The sequence below is a fragment of the Microtus oregoni genome, unplaced genomic scaffold (genome assembly GCF_018167655.1).
Source record: "Microtus oregoni isolate MIOR12 unplaced genomic scaffold, Mior012 000152F_ref0000281, whole genome shotgun sequence".
In the NCBI taxonomy this organism is placed as follows: Eukaryota; Metazoa; Chordata; class Mammalia; order Rodentia; family Cricetidae; genus Microtus; species Microtus oregoni.
This window is the reverse complement of record NW_024544803.1, coordinates 228531-240227: the sequence shown is the minus strand read 5'-3', so window position 1 is coordinate 240227 and position 11697 is coordinate 228531. Positions and strand designations below refer to the sequence as shown.

Here is an 11697-nt window from a genome sequence, read left to right as displayed (position 1 = left end):
GATATATGATTTAAGCTTTAGAAGTGTTTCTTTGACAAATGAGGGTGCCCTTATATTTGGTGCATAAATATTCAGCATTGAAATTTCCTCTTGATTGATTTTTCCTGTGACTAAACTAATATGAAATGATGTTCTTTGTCTCTTCTGACTGATTTTAGCTTGAAGTCTATCTTGTTAGATATTAGGATAGCTATACCCGCTTGTTTCTTAGGTTCATTTGATTGGTATGTTTTTTCTCATCCCTTTACTCTGAGACTCAGAGTCTCAACCCAGACTCTGAGTCTGTCTTAGATGTTGAGATGCGTTTCTTATATGCAGAAGAAGGATGGATTTGTATCCAGTCTGTTTGCCTGCGCCTTTTTATAAGTGAGTTGAGTCCATTTACATTAAGGGACAGTAATGACCATTGGTTGCTATCTCCTGTTAATTTAGTTTTCACAATTTAGTTAATTTATGCATTTTTTAATTTTTCAGGATTTGCTGTAATGAGATCATCAATTGTCTTTGTTTTTGCTGGTGTAGCCACCTTTCCTTGGGTTGGGGTTTCCTTTTAGAATCTTTTGTAGGGCTGGGTTTGTTGCTAGGTATTGGTGAAATCTGGATTTGTCATGGAATATGTTGTTTTGTCCTTCTATGGTGATTGACAGTTTAGCTGGTTATAGTAGTCTGGGCTGGTATCTGTGGTCTCTTAATGTCTGCATACTGTTTGACCATGACCTTTTGGCTTTCACTGTCTCTATTGAGACATCAGATGTAATTCTTATAGGTCTACTTTTATATGTTACTTGAACTTTTTCCTTTGCAGCTCTTAGTATTCTTTCTTTATTCTATAGGTTTAGTTTTTTATTATTATGTGATAAGTGTAATTTATTTTGGATCCAGTCTATTTGATGTTCTGTAAGCTTCTTGTAACTTCATAGTCATATCTTTCTTTAGGTAGGGAAAGTTTTCTTATATGATTTTGTTAAATAAATTTTCTGTGCCTTTGAGTTTAACTCCTTTTTCTTTTATACCTATTATTCTAAGATTTGGCCTTTTTATGGTGTTCCATATTTCATTGATATTTGGGATTAAGCTTTTGTTAGATTTAATGTTTTCCTTAACTGATGAGTCTCTTTCCTCTATTGTATCTTCAGTGCTTGAGATTCTTTCTTCCATCTCCTGCATTCTACTGTTCATGCTTGCATTTATGGTTGTTGATCTTTTGCTCATTATTTCTGTTTCTATAATTCCTAATCCAGACAAGTTTTAGTGAAGCAAACCATGAGTCATATTGCAAAGTTATCCTTTAGGCTATCCTTAACACAGTCTGTGGTTTGCACCAGTTAGGAAATTATCCCCAGAAGCATGGTGGAATTAGGACACTTTGCTAGCTTGGCTCTTTTTTTTTTTCTTCAGAATAGGTCCTTCCAGATAATATCATCCATACCAAAAGACACATAATCAGTGCCTTATGGAGCTATTTGACATAAATGTGGTTAGAGGACCTTTATTTTCCCTACACAACAGATGCCAGCAACATGTCCCTTCTCTTTATCCAAGCATCTATGTCAGGACATCTCTTCATCAGCATACCACCCCAAGAAAAACATGAGCTTTCCACCCTTTTCCCCTCACCATCCCCACACAAAATGTCGATTCAAGTTGAACATGGCAACTAAACACAGAAAAGAATCTTATGAGCTAAAGGTGAGGGAATCCCATGAAGGAATACCATGAAGCAGAATAGCAAAGAGTTAAAGGGAGAGGAATTTGCTGTATCCAAGCAGCCAGTCTTAATTTAAATGCACATTGATCTCTTTTTAACTTAAACTGCCAAAGCCTCTATGTTCTTTGTCCTTCTGGGTCTCTACATTCATCCAGCTCACCAACCACCTGGTCTCCGATCTTTGCTGGCTGAGTGGGAACCCCCAGAGCATAAGGTCAAGCAATGATGCTGCTAGCTATCCACCAAGGAAGGTTTGGGTCACTGTCCTCTCAGAAATTTGCCTAACAGGTGGGGAGGGGTAGGGAAACAAAACTGGAAAAGTTTATAAAAAGAAATTTCGGGCAGTGGAGGAGGAGGGCTGTTCTGTGGCATAAAGGAAGTGTGATTATAGTGATTAGAAAGGCAGGGCAAAGGAAACTTAGAAAGCCTTACAACCACGAAGAGCCTCTTTAGGCCAGTGAACAATGAAAGGAAAAAGAAAGAAAGAAAAAAATTGCTTTGAGGTTTATAAGGTGGGTTTAGATTAAACCACAGGAAGTCTGATTTTACATACAAGGAAAACTAGAGCATTCGTTAGCACATGAAGTAGTACAAGAAAGCAATAGATGTAAAAGTCTCAGAAAGCATCACTATTGCTAGCCTGCAATCCTAGCGTTCTGGGAAGGATAAGCCCTAGGTCACAAGTTTGAGGCCAGCCTAGATAGTGTAAGTGAGACACAGTCTCAAGTTTCTGCCAATGCTTTCCCCTTGCCTTGGAGGCATATTTTTCAGTTCCATGGCGCGTGTGTGTGTGTGTGTGTGTGTGTGTGTGTGTGAGAGAGAGAGAGAGAGAGAGAGAGAGAGAGAGAGAGAGACCCCAGGCTGGTTTCAACCTAACTACTTTAAATAGTCTATGCTGACCTTGAACTCTTGGCTCTCCTGCCTCTACTTATCATGTGCCAGTGTCACATCACAACAGTGTGATGCCCCACAGAGCCTTTTCCATCTTTAGGTTCTTTCTGTTTGTCTGACACAGATTTTCACTATCTAGCTCACGCTGGCCTCAAACTTCCCATCCTCCTGCTGCTATTTCCCTAGGGCTAGTACTACAGGCATGTGCCACCATACTTGGCAATATAGTGAAGTGCTTAGGCAATGTAGTGAAGATGATGCTGGATTTCCACAACTCTGATCTCTGTATGGTACACCCAGAGAATTCTCTTATGGAAAGTTCTACCTTTTAGGTATCTCTCAAATATTGTGCAAATCATATTTCTATAGTAATTTATGTTATAAATAACATAGAACTTACAGCTATACAAATGTTTTGGAAGAATATTCTAGCCCAGGCTGAAAATGTAATTGGGCTGGGCTAAAACAAAATTAAGCTCAAAGACCTAACAACCTAGATAAAATTATGAAACTACAACACACTTTATTTTTTTTAAATTAAGGGACTACTTGGAGGAATTATCTGGCTTGACAGAAAACACTATTGGTAAATGTGAGCAAAGTTCAATCGAAATGTAGGCTGTGCTTCTCACTATCACATCTGCAGTCATAAGAGTCCAATAAGACAGAAGGAGGGCTTCTGGGCTGTGGTGGCACATGCCTTTAATCCCAGCACTAGGGAGGCAGAGGCAGGCTTATATCTCTGAGTTTGGGGATAGCCTGGACATGGGAACAGTAAAATGCCAATAGAAACGTAGACAGTGAAGTTCGTGCTCATGAGGTTCCAAGGAGGAACAAGGACTCTACTGGGAACTAGGTTAGATGCTATTTGTCTTAAATCCTCTCAAAGAATCTGGCTGCATTCTGTCTATACCCCGAGGAGCTGCAGGGACCTGAAATCAGAAGTGATGGACTAAGTCTGGGATAGGAAATCTCAACACATCATACTAATTCTGCTGATCAACTAATTTTCAAATCACATTTGTGTATTGATGGGGGAAGCCGATTGGAAGTTGTAATTAACCAAACCAAATTAAAATAATATTCAGCTTTAATAAACAGAAGAAAGGAAACTTACAAAACCAGGGTACCAGCAATTCAGGAGAGCAGGAATATAAAGAGAGAGAGCTAGAGCACATGGATGCTTTTATTTGCTATCTGTGGACCCAGGAGACACACTAAGCAGCATGTGATTGGCTGAAGTACCCCATCATCTCCACCTTTCTCTAAACAAGATCGAACTAAACCTAATACAACTATATACAGTAGCAACAGATACCAAATACAAAATTACAAACAACAAATAATATTTAGCAAGAAACATATAACAAAGTTTTTCTAAGCATTGTATTTTAAGGAGTCTAAATAATGTAAAGGGTAACTACAATTATCTTGTCTCTTACTGGATAATTCTCACATCTTGATTAACCCATTTCTATTTCTGAGTGTAGCACCACGAGGTAGTGGCTTACCAGGAAGGATCTTAACCTGCATCCATCTTGGAGAGGTGAGCTATGGCGTCTGTCTCACTGCCTTATTCGTCCCAGCATTCTGTTCTGTCTTCCCCACCTACCTATGTCCTGACCTATCAGGCCAAGCAGTTTTCTTTATTAACTAACCAATGAAAGCAACAGATAGATATAAGACCCACCTATATCAGTGTGTGATTTCTTTCTGGGTCTCCGAACATTGAAGTCTGCTAGGAGCAAAGAGTGGTGTGTTTAAATAGAGTTCTCTTGCCTTGTCTACCATTTATGAAACTGCTGATCCTAGACTAGCCAAGGGTCAGGCATTCAACATGTCCATCTTCTTTGGGAGCGTCTCTTCTTTGTATAGCAACAGCATCTACTCTACACACTCTGTTTTCCAAGCCTTAGGGCTATGCAGGTGCTCCCATGTTCCACCTTCTCCAGAGTTTTGGTTTCGGGCTCTGCCTACTTACCAAATTGATGAGAGGCCCCTGAACACTTTGAAGAATGGGGAAGGGGAGCAAAGAGAGGACTGAAATGTGAGCAAGAGGCTCAGGCTCTGTGTTTTCATAATTCACCCCTCAGTGAACGTTCTGTGGGAGGAAGGGGGCTATGGAAATCAAGCATTCCAATAGGTCTGAGTTTCTGTTTTCCATCCAGCCGGTTGTGAAATGCATGGCAGAAAGGTACCTCTAGAAGTCAAACTTCCTGCCGACCTCGGGTGACAGTAACAGTACCTTACACTTACATGGAGGGCTGGGCTAGAAACCACCATTCCCCTTAGCACCCTAATCAGATGCCAACCTGAAAGGATCAGCATGTCCATATCTGCTTTCCCTTTCTCTGTCATAGTGCCTACAGCTATCTCCCACTCGAGGGCTGTAGCAGGGTGTCCTCAGGCTCCCTGACATAATCCTTGTTCTCACGACACCAGAGTAGTGAAGGTCAACCCCTTGGTTCTTTCTCATGATGGTACCTAGCCACTGTGATTGGGGAAGGACACAATGAACATCCTGTGCGATGCCAACCTATCATGAAGCAGTCACTATCTCACTAAATTCCCCAGCATGATGCCAGCCTTGCAAGAAGAGTGGGTTTGTTCTACGAGCAGGACTACCAGTCCCTCTTCCCCAGGCCCACCTGGTACGCTGTGGCTGAATCATCTGCTTTCTAAATAGGACTTCTTGAGTCCTGTGGAGTAGCTGAGAAAGGGGACCTGAAATACATTCAATAGGTAATGTGGGGTGACTTTAAGAAAAGTTATCTTGAGTGGATTTCTGTTACTGCTAGGTAACAATGGGGAAGATAATGGTTGCTGGAGCTACGTCTCAGAATGGGCAGGCGCTGGGCTAGAGGCGGGTCCCTCCCAAGCATTCTGAGGCGGGCTAGAGAGCAGGAGGCAGGCATGATGCAGAGCTTAGGCGGCCTAGCATGCAGTGGAGGCGGCAGAGCCCAACCAGTCCCCTCCTGCCCAGACCACTGAAGCCTAGTGAAGAAAACTGAAGGTCCATTTGATTGGATTTCAGTACTATGTCATAACAGACAGATAATCGTCCACTTGTTCATCAAGATGGAAAACTCAGATTTTAGCGATCAAGGAAATGACCAATCTGCAGCACAGCACAGAAGGCAAGTGGATCGCATGGATGGGGAAGAAGCTTTCCATCGATTTGTAAATAATCTGAGCGGAGAAGACTATCGACTTCTGAGAGACAACAATTTGCTAGGCACCCCAGGTCAAATTACTGGGGAGGAGCTGTTCAGAAGACTACAGCAAATTAAAGAGGGGCAGCCATCGCTGCCACTGCCACTGCCGCTGCCGAGCTCAGAAGAAAATGGTGACTCTTCAGATGACGAGTCCAATGGTGACTCCGTAATAGATTGGCTTAGCTCTGTCAGACAAACTGGCAATACAACAAGAAGTGGTCAGAGAGGAAATCAGTCTGGGAGGGCAGTGAGCCACACTAATCCAAACAGTGGTGATTTCAGATTCAGTTTAGAGACAAATGTTAACCGTAATAATGGAAGCCAAACCTCAGAGAATGAAAATGAACCATCTGCTACACGTCTTAGTGTAGAAAACATGGATCGCAGCCTCCAAAGGCAAGTGGAAAATTCAGCATCTGAGACATCATCTGCCAGAACACCTAGGTCAGAACACAGTTCTGCTGAAGCATTAACAGATGTGCCATCCACCAGAGGCCGGATGAGGGCAAGAAGCCCGAAACCAGAACACCAGCGAAGAACCAGAGCCAGAGCTGAAAGAAGTAGGTCTTCTCTGCACCCAGCAAATGAAATTCCACGAAGATCTCATCATAGCATCTCATCTCAGACTTTTGAGCAGCCTTTGGTAAACGAGATCGAGGGAAGTTCTAGAGCGCCTCACTCACCATGGGACTGTGAGACCTGAGTTGCTAGGTAGAGGTCGTTTTGTGGCGGCTGGGTCAAGAAATTCTGCCGCTCAAGGGACAAGCTCTTCAGACACAGATACCAATGGTGAAGCGGCAGGATCTGGTCAAAGACCTCCAACCAGAGACCTTCAAGTCAGAAGAGTTCTGCTGGCAGAAGACCGGCAGAGGGATAGCATAGCTAGCAGAACTCGGTCAAGGTCTCAGATCCCAAACAACTAGGTGGTAGGCGTAAGTCATAAAGAATGCCACACCAGTTTGGAATTATGATTAATAGGGTGGTATTTATTTAAAGGGGAAAAAACTTACAGATCACCATCAGCCCTCTGCGCAACCAGGAAGGGAGTCTAGTCACCAGAGGAGCAGGAAGTGAAGAGAGAGAGAGGAGAGGGAAGTGGCCGCTTTTTTAAAGGAAGAGAGACCACGCCCCAATGGGCTGGTATCTCAGCATCGATAGGCTGGAGGAGTGGGAGGACCTCCCGTAACACATCCCCCTTTTGTTTAAATAAGAGAGTTCTAAACCTACTATGAAATTATATACAATAAGTACAAATATTCTATTCTAACTAGCTTAGGTCTTGTATAATAAATAACTTGGCCAAGTCATGAGAGAAAGTAACTACATGTATATAGTCTTCAACCCCATCGAAGATCTGAGAAGGGAAATAATGTTACCTGGGTAATTAGGAAGTTCAGTAAAACAACTTCCAAAACATGCAACAAATCACAGAGACAACTAGCTACCTAGGCAATTACCCAAAGTCACATTAGCAGCGTTGAAGCAACCAACTTTGGCTAAGGCCTAACATATCTGACATACCATTTTCAAAGGCAAGCAACTTTTCAAAACTATCTTACCCTGTCTTGGCAGGATATGACAGCCCTGTTTTATCCATTGATGCACGCTCTGTATCTCTGTCAGTGGTTGAGGTATGGACATTTCTTTGCCCCAAGGCCAGTTCTGCCAAAAAGAAAGGCTCCAGGTGGAGTGTCTTTGGTGCTCAACATTCTCTCGGGAATAGAGTGGTGTTGCCAGGAGCAATTGTGTCTCACTACCACAAAACTCTGAGTTAGATTAAAGGCCATTTTCTACAGCTCTTTGAAGAAGTTGAAGATTATCTATCTATACTGATTATAATCTATATATCTAAAGAACCTGATTAGTCCAATAAATGACAAACTTCGATGACTATTTATCTATATAATTCTCAATATCTATCTAACTTAAAGACTAAGACAATAAGCGACTGTGAAGCAAATGAGGACAATGACCTCCAAATATAAACAATGTACAAATATACATTGCAGTAGGTAAATATATATCAATATACAAACATTATATAAGTATCTTAATCAGAGGTAGAAATGTACACTGCAATATGGTAAATATATACTATATATATATATATATATATATATATATATATATATATATCAATACAATATATGTCAATACATAAAAATGTTTTAAACAGAGGTAGAAACATGCATGCATACAATAGTCAATATAATTTAACTTTGTATCAATATACAAGAATCTATACTAATATATTTTTCTAAAAACAGTAACTCACAATTACAAATCTATTATCCCATTATCCCTCTTTTTTTTCAAAATGATCCCTGAGCTTATAAAATTCCTCCCCCAACCCTCAATCGTATACTAATTATAATCAACCCCTAAATGATGTCCCTATACCCAAGGGCAAACTTTACTGGGAGAGGGGACGTCGTCCTCTAGAATTAATTCCAGCTGTCATGGGGGCGACGTTCTTTCTGGGGGATCCTGTGAAAGTAAAATGATGGTTAAATTTCAAGATCAATGTCTTTTAAAATTGCCAATAGTCTCTGAGTATTTTGTGCAGGTCTGGCCAAAATGTTGTATAAGATGTGCACCATTTCAGCTAACCAAGTTGGAACTGTCTTGTGCAGCTGGTACCGAAAGCAGGTCTTGTAGTAGCGCTATCAGTATCATGATGTCATATCAACCAGGTGGAGTTGTTGTTATGGGGCCCCATCTTCTTCCGGGAAACTTCAAATGTCACTTCAGGAAAAACTTATTGTTCATTATGAAAAACTTAAACATTAATCATATAGACATATATAGACATATATATATATATTCAATGAAAGACATGATAGATATATTCAATGAAAAGTATGATAGATATGAAGAAAAGCAAAGATGTTTTCTAAACTCATATTTCTTTCTGTCCCACATCATGGCTCTTGACATGAGTCAGAAATTCCAGAAACTATGGGTTTTTCTCTTACTAACAGGCTTGGAATTGGAGAGGGACTGAGCCAGAGTCCAACTTCAATACCAGCTTTATAAATTTAGAAATATGGTTTAATATTACTTACACAACCCATCCAGTTTTCTTGATATTTCCTATTGCGCAGGTATTTTTTCCATCTGTTAGTATCCAAACATCCAGGGTCCCTTGAATTTCTCAAAGATGAGTGTTTTCCTGTGGAGATAAGAACAGAACCCTGCCCCATTCTATATGTTTTTCTTAGCACCTGTATGAATATCATCATTGTGGATGATTTGTCATTTCTCCTTTCCAAGAGGTTTCTCCTCTTCAAATCGAAACTTTATTAATTTTGATGGTATCCACAATTTTTCTTCTCCTGTGGAAACAAGAGCAAAACCCCTTCCCCAACGTAGCACATCTCCTGGCTTCCACTGAGAGGTCAGCACATCTTTGAAATAAATCGGTTGATTTAGTTCAGCAGACTTTTCCATTATCCAATGTCTTTCTGCTGCTGTCGTTCCTTTCTCATTAGCGTTAAGAAAATTCAAGTTTAATAAAGCATTATGTAATCTATTTCTGGGGGTATTTTCGGTCCCTTTCTGTTTGTTCAGCATATCCTTTATAGTACGATTTGATCTTTCTATAACTGCCTGACCTGTAGGATTATTTGGTATACCTGTAATGTGTTTTATATTATAATAATCAAAAAATTGTTTCATTTTCTGAGATACATATGCTGGACCATTATCTGTCTTTATTTGCGCAGGTATACCCATGATGGCCATAACTTCCAATAAATGTGTGATTACTGAATCAGCCTTTTCTGAGCTCAGGGCAGTAGCCCATTGAAAACCTGAATACGTGTCTATGGTGTGGTGTACATATTTTAATTTACCAAATTCCATAAAGTGGAACACATCCATCTGCCAGATTTCATTTCTCTTAGTACCCTTTGGGTTACTCCCTGCAGGCAATGGTGTTTGATTATAGAAAGAACAAGTAGGACATCTCTTTATAATGTCCTTAGCTTGTTGCCAAGTAATGGAAAATTCTTTCTTTAGGCCTTTACTATTGACATGATGCTTCTTATGAAATATTATCCAGCAGGTGGCGCTGTTGCCAAGTCGCGACGAAAACAGGGTCCTGTTTCAGAGTCTGCCTAGTATTTGTTAAAAACCTGGAAAATGTAAGTTGTTCAACAAAGTAAATGTAATTAAATCAATTCCAGAGACGGAACCAGAAACCCAGAATCCAGGGGTAGAAAAGAGCAACCTGGAAGCCGCTTATGCCTCCACGTGACAGAGTGACCCTGAGGGGTTGCAGCTTTCAGCAACCGCGTGCTCTGGTTCGCGCCACTTAAGAGCTGTGCTTGCAAGGGAGATTTAAAAATGACCCTGTCTCGAAAAACCAAAAAAAAAAACAAAAATGACTCAGAAAAGAGCAAACCACGTGGACAGAGACTACGCGGGCCTATGGAGTTTAAATCCACGTGGCCAAAGCCACAGCTGCAAGGCACAGGTGGCAGCTGAGGAAGGGAGGGCTCTCACCAAGCCGAACTCCCGGCCCGCAGCCGAGCGGGGAAAGGAGAGGTTCTAAAACCAAACGTTGGGTGCCAACTGTAGGCGTAAGTCATAAACAATGCCACACCAGTTTGGAATTATGATTAATAGGGTGGTATTTATTTAAAGGGGAAAAAACTTACAGATCACCATCAGCCCTCTGCGCAACCAGGAAGGGAGTCTAGTCACCGGAGGAGCAGGAAGTGAAGAGAGAGAGAGAAGAGAGGGAAGTGGCCGCTTTTTTAAAGAAGAGAGACCACGCCCCAATGGGCTGGTATCTCAGCTGCGATAGGCTGGAGGAGTGGGAGGACCTCCCATAACACAAGGTCACTTATGAAAGTGAACCTGGAGGTTTTATAGGCACCTTTACACTTTCTGAATGTGCAGCTGGGAGAACCTCCGTGAGTACTCCCAGGTTTTCCACTCTTACAATCTCCAATAGTGGATCAAGGGAAACTACATCTCTTCCGATTCAAACCAGGTTAAGGCAGAGAACAACAGCTTTTGGTGAGCTTCCATGGAGTGGAAGAGGGAGCTCTGGTGGTAACAACTCTGCTTCCATCCCCAGATACAACCCTGGCTCCAGTTCCATTGATGAATATTCAGAAAGTATCTCACAGATGTTTGAAGGAGGTATTGAAGCAACCCAACTTTACCCCTTTAATGACAACCACCTAACTAGAGGACCCACCAATGTCCAGATTGATAACTTGGCAACGAGAAGTTTTGGTAAAAACAATGCATTGAAGACATGCATTACTATTTGCATTACTATTTGCATTACTGAATATACGGAAGGCGACAAACTTTGTGTGCTACCTTGCTCCCATGAGTACCACGTCCACTGCATCGACTGCTGGTTATCTGAGAATAACACCTGTCCCATTTGTCACAGGGTTGTCTTTTCTTCCTGGAACAAACATAGGGTTGTTTAATGAGAACAGAACTCTCGAAGCTATGTTGCTGGAATAGTGACTGGCAAATGGAATTCGCTTCCTTTATCTCCATGTTTTTGCGCAGAGCTTTAATATAAAGTCACAACGTGCATCGAGTCATTGCTTTCTGAGGGAATCATGTCTTTTCTCTAGTTGCTCTTTCAGAATAGAAAGAATATTTCAGACGCGACAGGCATGTGGACACTTTTGAATAGCACTCCTATCTCTTGGGTTCTGTAGGATGAATACAAGAATTTTAGTGGGAGTTGCTTTTTTATTTGACCAAGTCCATGACTATTATATATGACTAGTGTTGCAGACATTAAAGACAAGTTTGTTCGTATAGGTGTCAGGTGTCCAAAGTATACTCTCTCAACCTTTGTAACAGGCAGAGAGCACACATGTGAGGGTGTCTACTTTTCCCCTTCAG

At 41.3% G+C, this 11697-nt stretch overlaps 1 pseudogene; it reads left to right on the top strand.

The window, feature by feature from the left end:
• The first annotated feature begins 5677 nt into the window (after positions 1-5677).
• LOC121444999 lies at positions 5678-11267 on the top strand (annotated as a pseudogene).
• Positions 11268-11697: the final 430 nt, after the last annotated feature.